General features: G+C 35.4%; 1 protein-coding gene across 9 annotated transcripts in view; it reads right to left on the minus strand.

The window, feature by feature from the left end:
* The window catches only part of LOC135198703 (uncharacterized), a 990834-nt gene that overhangs the window by 465436 nt on the left and 515398 nt on the right, over positions 1-10000 (minus strand). For all 9 annotated transcript variants that reach the window (XR_010310875.1, XR_010310874.1, XR_010310872.1 and 6 more), the window contains one exon: positions 8052-8085. The gene's annotated coding sequence lies outside the window, so the exon portion shown is untranslated. The remainder of the gene's footprint in view (positions 1-8051; positions 8086-10000) is intronic.

Consider the following 10000-nt stretch of genomic DNA (forward strand, 5'->3'; position numbering starts at 1 on the left):
AAAATAAGGTATCAGAAGAAAATGCTTTATAAACTGCTGTAAAAGACGTCTAAAATCAAATCGTGAATGTAATATAAGCTTTTATACGATACAAGCTGCGACGAATACGAGGCTATTTATGATGACAGAGTTAAGAAATAACCCAATTTTCAATAACATAAAACACAATATAAACAACTCGCTGAAAAATAACACTTCTACAAATAAAAGTTAGAAGCAAACTAGCTACCGGGATAAGAAAAAGAAAAAGCAGATCAATTGCAAGAGAGCAAAAGAAAAAACTGTCTATATATCCATTTACCAGCAGCATAAAACACCACTTTTATATTCATGTATGAAAATTTACCTCATCTTCCGCTCATAAATACAACGTTGAAAAAATGGAACAATCATAAATATACGCAGCAACTGAAAACGCAAAACATATATTTATAAAAAATACGAAAAACCTGTAAAATTAAATATCTATAAATATACGCAGAAACTGAAAACGAAAACACATATTTACAAAACTACCCAGAAGCTGAAAAATGGAATATTTATAAATATACGCAGCAATTGAAAACGAAAACAAATATTTATAAAAAATGACGCAGAAGCTATGCAACCATATATTTAAAATACGCAATCAGAATGTACTGGAAAGAGATGAAAACTTAAGAATAGGTCGGCGACCGATACTATTCATATTTCTGTGAACTGAAATAATGTCATTTTCCTTGGGATTAATGAAAGAAATGATAGAAAAAAAGGAAAGAACAGAAAAAGTGCTCCCCGAACGCGTAGGCAAATAAACATGAATTAATTCTAGGCGGGAATATTTCAAGGGATTATCTCTGTTGAATAATGGGAGGCAGGAAGATTTCTTTTCTTGCCTTGAGAATTTATGTAAATATGTGTGAAAATGGTCGCCAGAGAGAGAGAGAGAGAGAGAGAGAGAGAGAGAGAGAGAGAGAGAGAGAATGTTCGATCGATCGATATGTAAATGAGTGTGCAAATGTTCGTCCAGAGAGAGAGAGATAGAGAGAGGAGAGAGAGAAGGGAGAGAGAGCAGAGAGAGAGAGAGAGGAATGTTCGATCGATCGATATGTAAATGAGTGTGCAAATGTTCGTCAGAGAGAGAGAGAGAGAGAGAGAGAGAGAGAGAGAGAGAGAGAGAGAGAGAGAAAACAAACTACTATTTAGTCTTAAATTTTTCTTCTTCTTTTTAGAAATATTCCTTCAACAACACCAACAAGAAGCTGTTGTGCCCTAAAAGCCATGTCACTTTCAGAACAAGAAAAAAAAAAAAAAAAAAAAAAAAGTCTTTACCTGTAGAGCATCATTCCCAGAAAACGCCCCGAGGTAGACCCTGTTTACACATTCATTTCAGATGAACGTTAATCAAATCTCCACCTGGCTAACATCCTACCATCTTAAAAATGAATTGGCTTACACACGACTCTTGCCAAAAGTGAACACAAAACTAACCCAAAAAAGGCTCATCATAAAACTACCTTGAAAATATTGCATGCACGTATCTGTAAAGAAATGTCAATAATAAAATATAAACAAAATTGTTTTGAAAAGCAGGAAATTATAGCTCACTATAGTTTCCCACATTCTCAGCGTAAGCTCACAGTATTTTGTTTCGACACATAATCTACCGCAAGTCAAAAACATACAATGACACACATATATGTATGTATGTATGTATGTATGTGTATATATATATATATATATATATATATATATATATATATATACATACATATGTGTGTGAATGTCTGTATGTTTATTTTTTCGACTGGCGGTAGTTAATGTGTCGAAATAAATACTATGAGTATTCTATATATATATATATATATATATATATATATATATATATATATAGTGTATATATGTATGTATGTTGTATGTGTATGTATGTATGAATGTATGTATGTATTCGCACACACAATCGCATACACGTCATTTTGCCTCCACGAAAATCTAAAAAAAAATAAAAAAAAAAATCCTATCCTCCTTAACAAAGTGCAAGGAGAGAAAAAAAAAACAAACACCTTTCCCCTTGAAGTAAAAAATTTTTCCTTTCTGTAATAAAACAAACTTACATTTCCCTGTAGAAAAAAAGAAAAAGAAACGAATGCCGTCCCATTTTCGTAAACATCAAATTACTCAACCTGAAACCACCTCACACGCAAACGAGGGAAACAAAGCAAGAAACCAAGACTAAAGAAAAAAAAAAAAAAAAAAAAAAAAAAAAAAAAAAAAAAAAAAAAAAAAAAAAAAAAAAAAAAAAAAAAAAAAAAAAAAAAAAAAAAAAAAAATCCCAACTAAAATCTCCGTGCCACGAAAATGAACGTTTTTTGTTCACCTCGAGATAAACGTCTACCCCAGATATTGTTCTCCCAGCTTACCTGTCTGGCAGGTGCTTCGACTGTGACGTAGGGAAAGAAGAAGAAGAAGAAGAAGAAGAAGAAGAAGAAGAAGAAGAAAAAAAAAGGGGGGGGGCGTGGCTGGAAAAAAGAGGAAGGAAATAAATGAGGGAAAACTCGCGGAGCATTTAGTCTCCTTTATATCCCTGAGTGAGGCGTGACAGGTGAGTGGTATACATCTGCCTGACATCTGTCAAGTGTACCCAGGCGCTAACGCTGTCACATTCTCTCTCTCTCTCTCTCTCCTCTCTCTCTCTCTCTCTCTCACACACAAACAACAATCTGTGAGTGTAAATGAGGACAAATTGCTGTTGTCACGCGTCGTATGGGTAAACAATAAAGCGAGGAGATGGGAGATGGACAGCCTTGGGGTATGTCTGACACTCCTCATTATTCCAGCGCAGACAGGGGAGAGAGAGAGAGAGAGAGAGAGAGAGAGAAGAGAGAGAGAGAGAGAGAGAGAAATAGCGTCATTTCCACTTCTTTTTATTCATGGCTCAGAATGAATGACGGCTCTCCACAGCCCCCTTCTCTCTCTCTCTCTCTCTCTCTCTCTCTCTCTCTCTCTCTCTCTCTCTCTCTCTCTCCAAAAACGGCAGAGAAATGTTGAGTTACATGCACAAAATAAAATTTCCTTATCATTTTCAGCGTTGAAAGAATAAGAACGCCAAAAAACAAAAGTGATGTATTTTTGCTTACGTTACCTTTACACAAGTGTACTTATTTCTATTCTCGCGCGAATAATACACATTGTTCATCTGTCAATATGAAATTTAAATCAAAGATCAAAATTACTTTAAATTCGAAATTTCATGAATAACAAACACCATATAGGTTATGCTTACCCAACATAAAAAGTGTAGTACGTTTTGGATAAATATCTTGATTAAAGATTATTTAATCTTGGAATTAAAAGATTTAATTTTTTAAATTGATACCGAGAACAAAATGTCTTTAAATTAGAAATTTTATGAATATAACAAACACCATAAAGGTTATGCTTACCCAACATAAAAAGTGTAGTACGTTTTGGATAAATATCTTGATTAAAGATTATTTAAATTGATACCGAGAACAAAATGTCTTTAAATTAGAAATTTTATGAATAACAAACACCATAAAGGTTATGCTTACCCAACATAAAAAACTGTAGAACGTTTTAAATATACTATTTTTTTATCAAAATTATTTAAATTGATACCTGAATTAACAAATAAATAGGGTACAGGCAATAAGGAATTATTTGCAAAATGTAGCAAGAACGAGGTCGATTAACCTGATGGAAAAAAGTGTGTCGAGAAGCTGACATTTAAATCTGTTACGTATCATCACTCCAACGGTTTCTCATTTTTATAAAATAACCGCCAACTGCAGGTTATTGTGAAATAATTCCTTTAAAAAAATGAATAAATAAATAAATTGAAATAGGTGTAACTGTTGCCTCTAATTCTAATTCTTTTATCTACTTTTTTAAAAGAAAGTTTTATTCACTAACCCACAGGAGGTTATTTTTAAAGTAACCTCCTTCTGAAGGTTAGTGAATAAATTTATTTGTAAAAAAATGTAAACAAATATAAATTGCATTAGACCCTCCAACTGCAGGCTATTGTGAAATAATTCCTGAAAAACAATAATAAATTGAATTAGATATAACTATTGCCTCTAATTCTAATTTTTTATATATCTTTTTAAAGTTTTATTCACTAGCCCAAAGAAGGTTGTTTTTCAAGTAACCTCCTTCTGCAGGTTAGTGAATAAATTTCTTTGGAAGAATTTCAATAAAAAATAAATTGCATTTGATGTAAAAGTTCTGAATCATTCAGAATATGGAAATTTACTGAATCTCAACTTCACAATTTTTAAAAATATATGAAGTATACAACCCACACCATGCACCATAGGACTTAAGGACACGGATGGCAGACATGGGCGTACGAATTCACATAACGTACACCAGCTCACTTGGGAATTGAAACTGGGACCTTTCACTGGCAAAATGAATGCCGTCCCAGTGGACTGAGGGCAATATACATACATATATATATATATGTGTGTGTGTGTGTATATATATATATATATATATATATATATATATATATATATATATATATATATATATATAAAAGGTTGTTCCACTCTATAAACATTTACAGAATTTACAGAATTTTATATCTATATATATATATATATATATATATATATATCATATTATGTATATTATATATCCTATATATTTATAATAAAAGGTTGTTTCCCACTCTATAAACATTTACAGAACGCTGCTTAAGATCATTTGGAAAAGGAGATTCGAGAATAACTTGCTTGTTAGGAGCAACAAGTAAAAAAAAAAAAAAATAAACAAAAAATAAAAAGTTAATTATTTTGGCATATGTTGAGTATTAAGGAACTTGCTGATTAAAGGCATCAAATTATATACCAATCTAAAGGCAGAATTATCGCCTGTCGTTTTCTTATCTCGCTCTAAAAGTACCATAAATTTCTGACACAGCAAATTTCCATTCAAATATATATACCAAAACTATTACGACAAAACACTAATTGTCACCCCCTTTTTCTTTTTTTTTTGTGCATGCGTTGAATATTAAGGAACCTGCCATCAAATTAATTAAACGCATCCTAAGGTAAAGCTGCCTCCTGCCGTCGTCTTATTTCTCTAAAAAAAATACCGCAAATTCCCTTTCAAATATGTATACCAAACCGGTTACCACAAAACACTAATTGTTACCGTTTTTTTTTGCATGCGTTGAATATTAAGGAACCTGCCATCAAATTAATTAAACGCATCTAAAGGTAAAACTGTCTCCTGCCGTCGTCTTATTTCGCTAAAAAAAAAAAATACTGCAAATTCCCTTTCAAATATGTATACCAAACCGGTTACCACAAAACACTAATTGTTACCGGCAGCTGAATCCATATTCGCATTTCGTTCCGGCATTGATGATTTGCGCGATGAAAGAGGCCCTTTGAGGCTTTTCAGATTGCGCAGCAATCAATGCATAGAAGCTCACCTGATGAAAAAAGGAGGATAAAAAGAAAACAAACCTTTCATACAGCAAACAGTCGCGAGTTAGAACCACACAATATTGCTGCGCGCTGAAAATTGCGATTGCCATCTGGCATATCGTTTGATGGCGAGGGAGAAACCACCAAACAAGGCAAACAAAATACAGACTTAAGAGACGTCCTTATAAGAACATCGTTTTGATGAGAGGGGACAAGAAAAAAACCACCAAAAACAAGGCAAACAAAACAAATTCAGGAAACCTCCAACAAACAAACGTCATTAATAAGAACATCGTTTGATGGAGAGGAAGAAAACCACCAAACAAGGCAAACAAAATACAGACTTAAGAGACGTCCTTATAAGAACATCGTTTGATGGAGAGGAAGAAAACCACCAAACAAGGCAAACAAAATTCAGGAACTCCAACAAACGTCATTATAAGAACATCGTTTGATGGAGAGGAAGAAAACCACCAAAACAATGCAAACAAAATTCAGGAACTCCAACAAACGTCATTGTAAGAACATCGTTTGATGGAGAGGGGAAGAAACACAAACAATGCAACAAAATACAGACTTAGAGACGGCCTTAAAAGAACATCGTTTGATGGAGAGGAAGAAAACCACCAAACAAGGCAAACAAAATTCAGGAACTCCAACAAACGTCATTGTAAGAACATCGTTTGATGGAGAGGAAGAAACCACCCAAAAAACAAAGGCAAACAAAATTCAGGAAACTCCAAACAAAAACGTCATGTAAGACATCGTTTGAGGGGTGGGAGAGGAAGAAAACCACCAAAACAATGCAAACAAAATTCAGGAACTCCAACAAACGTCATTGTAAGAACATTGTTTGATGTTGAGAAATAACCACCAAAACAAAGCAAACAAAATTGAGGAACTTCAACAAACGTCATTATAAGAACATCGTTTGATGGAGAGGAAGAAAACCACCAAACAAAGCACAGGAACTCCAACAAACGTCATAATAAGAAAACATCAAAGGTAATTCAGTCCCCCGCAGTAGGACATATACAACATAGAAACCTTCCCACGATTGGTTAATATCCAGTTCATTTTGGATGTGGCCAGTCGGCGGCGTCGTCGTTTGAGGCCCACCAAAGGACGTCCATCTGACCAAAAGAGAAAGGAAGCCGAGCGAAGGCACAAGATTAAAAATCGGCCTCGGCAAACAGAAAAGCGCTTTAACCAGGCATAAAAGCGTCCACGGAACGTCGAGGAAAACGAAGCTATTTCGAAAATCCAGCCTAAAAGCCATTCTAAACTTCTGAAGCCCCAGTGCTCTTCTACCGAAAAAAAAGTAAAAAAGAAAAAAATGCCAAAAGCAAATCCGTATCTCCTTTGCATCTACGCAAAACAAAAACAAAAAACGAATAAAATCCTGCAGATGAACCGCAGGGAATCACCAAACACTAAAACTGCAGCGAAAACTACAGGGAATATTGAGGGCGCCGAGCATTACCATCTGCAAAACAACAGCGGCAACGCTAACGACACATCGCATTCCCTCTGCTCAACGTTGAAAAAGATCCCCCATTCTAATGGGAGGAGACTAAATTGAGAATCCAAAATTGGGACGTAAGCCAGACACGCAGCCCGGTGTATTTCACTATTAAAACCCTTAGAACTCTCTCTCTCTCTCTCTCTCTCTCTCTCTCTCTCTCTCTCTCTCTCTCTGCACATATATGTCTGTCTAGTGGGTGAGTGAGTATTTCACCATTAAGCCCTCTAAACTCTCTCTCTCTCTCTCTCTCTCTCTCTCTCTCTCTCTCGAGGAGAGAGACAATTACAGCTGGTAGATGAAAACAGGAAAATTAATTGTTCCGTAGTTAGTGTAATTGTTCTAAACTACACGATGGGAATACTACGCTTCCAGGAGATGGAGTGGGGGTTTTTGGCGGGTGGGCAGTGGGTGGGGGCCCATCGCAGGAGTGCTGGCACTACGAATATTATTCTTCCTTAGCGGGCGGTATGGAAAGGGAAGCCCCAAAAGTAATCAGTATTTGCTGGCGCTTGAAACAAAACGAAACAAGACCGGAGGGAGGGAGGGGGGGGCGGGGGGGGGCAAGCATGCAAACTGCAGAGGCCTAAATATCGAGGAGAATGTACGAGGCAAATTAAAACGGAGAGAGAGAGAGAGAGAGAGAGAGAGAGAGAGAGAGAGAGAGAGAGAGAGAGAGAGAGAGCAAAGCACGCATGTCGATAACTGTTATCCTTGAATGTAAACGAAGAAATGAACATAAAAAAATAGTGAGACATGATGAAAGCAAAGACAGAATCATATCAAATATTCTAAGCAAGATGAATAACGCCGCTGCAATAACTTGGAGAGAGAACAAGTTTGGGAAGATAAGAATAATGTATATTATTGGATAATATTATCCATTATGCTTTCTTACCTTTTCCACACTGCATAAAATGAAAAGCCATTCAAGCCATTGTTATTTCATTAATAACTGTCCCTTATTAATTCCCAAATATCCGTTACCTAATTCCACCTACTTACACAGCCTGCTTTGACGATAAAATTTCGGTAACATAAACGCATAAAAGAAAGGTAATATGAAATTGATATTAATTCTCACTTACCTGTTGGAATCTCTCAAGAAGAATTTCAACCGTCCTGCAATAAAAGGAGAATATAATATATCAATGTATGTGACAGAATTATCTTTCAGTCTTACACATAACAAGATCATTTGGAAAGGAATGTTGCTTTTTTGCATCTCTTTTCTTTCCCTTCAAGTCAAATATCGTCATAAATATCTGCATCTGTATTATTTTATATTGTACTGGAGTATTTACCCACAAGGCTTCATGTATCCAAATAAATCTCAGAATATGCATCTAATTCACTAAAATACAATTATTGTGGAGTTCTCATTCTACCCACTACATAACCTCAAGTAATATATCATTTACTACCACAAAATAATTTCAAACTCTGGCAGTAACCTCATACATTCAACTCATTCTTCATACATTCAACTCCAACTCCAAAAATTCAGTTCTAACTCCATACATTCAACTCTTAACTCCATACATTCAGTGCAAACACCATACATTCAGCTATAACTCCATACATTCAACTCTATCTCCATTCATTCAGCTCAAACTCCATACATTCAATTCACGTTCCACATTCCTACATCAATACACCGAAAAGCCTTTAACAAAATTATATGGGCCACAAATGGAGCCCCTCTTTTACCTGTCCCTTATCAATACGCCCAAAAGCCTTTCTCAGAGAATTATACGGTCTTACAAATGGCTTCTCCCTTTTACCTCAAACATTTTTCCGTATTAACTCCACGCGCACACCTGATATATATCTACCTTCATTTATGGCTAAAACAACTGCGCCCTCAACCCTTTCACACCTGCTGTCATTTGTCATACTTTGCCAGAGTGCCGTTCACCCCTGCCATCCATTTCATAAAATATTCCTACGAAAACAAACGCTCTTCTTTTTTTTTCCTGTAACCCTCTCACCTCTCTCTTTCTACAGGGAGGTTAAATTATTATTCCCCTTTGCAGCATTTTGGATATCAAATCAAAACCCTTCTTTTCCTATAATTTTTTAATACTTAATTTTCTATGAAGAACATTTAGAATTTCATCTATCGCCCATGCGTTAAAATGATTACCAAACTGAGTTTTAATGATTAGGTCCCCCCTCTCTCTCTCTCTCTCTCTCTCTCTCTCTCTCTCTCTCTCTCTCTCTCTCTCTCTCTCTCTCTCTCCACGAAAAATATTCCTAAAAACATTATGCAATTGTACTTAAACCCAAAAACCCAAATACGACTTAAGTTACATAAATCAGCCCTCAAAACAGATTCACAATTTAGAGAGACCTTACCTTACAGACCTTACATTTTTTTCGGGTTGCCCCAGGTCCCTCAGTGTGAGGCACCTCTAATGTCTACCAGAGAGTTGCTAGTACATCTTCCGGTATATTTTGCATTTTCCAATCTTGGATGGTCTGGGATGCAATTTAGAGAGAGAGATGATGAAAAAAAGTTACTCGGGCCTTTATTAACATTTAAGAAAAATAATGCAAAACCGCAAATATCATGTTTCCAAAGAACAATAAAATAATCAGTGAAAAAGCTCAGAATATGAATTACATCTGTCGTGCAAAAATATGAGAGTCAGCAACGCTATCTTCTCAATTATGCAACGTCGCAAAAATTCAAGCGATTGGGCAAAATTGGAAACTAAGATCAGCGACAACTGTAACCAGAGGAGACAACAGAAAAATAATGCCCGGTTGAAGGATGTTAAATTCGAGAATATCTCTTAATGCTCCATCGACACCTGATGACGAATAGTGTCTTCCAAGCTTAGAGATTTATGTTTTTGCTCAAACTTCTCGCAAAAAAAATTGTATTAGTTATTTATGATTGCGGAACAACATAAATGAAATATGCTAATGTATATATTTCAATGGGATCGAAAAAATGTCTGATGCATCTCCGCATATTTTCAAGAAATGACAGGATCTTTGTTATAAAGGACATAATGTAAGAGTCTACGGT

Source organism: Macrobrachium nipponense, chromosome 22, assembly GCF_015104395.2.
Source record: "Macrobrachium nipponense isolate FS-2020 chromosome 22, ASM1510439v2, whole genome shotgun sequence".
Classification (NCBI taxonomy): Eukaryota; Metazoa; Arthropoda; class Malacostraca; order Decapoda; family Palaemonidae; genus Macrobrachium; species Macrobrachium nipponense.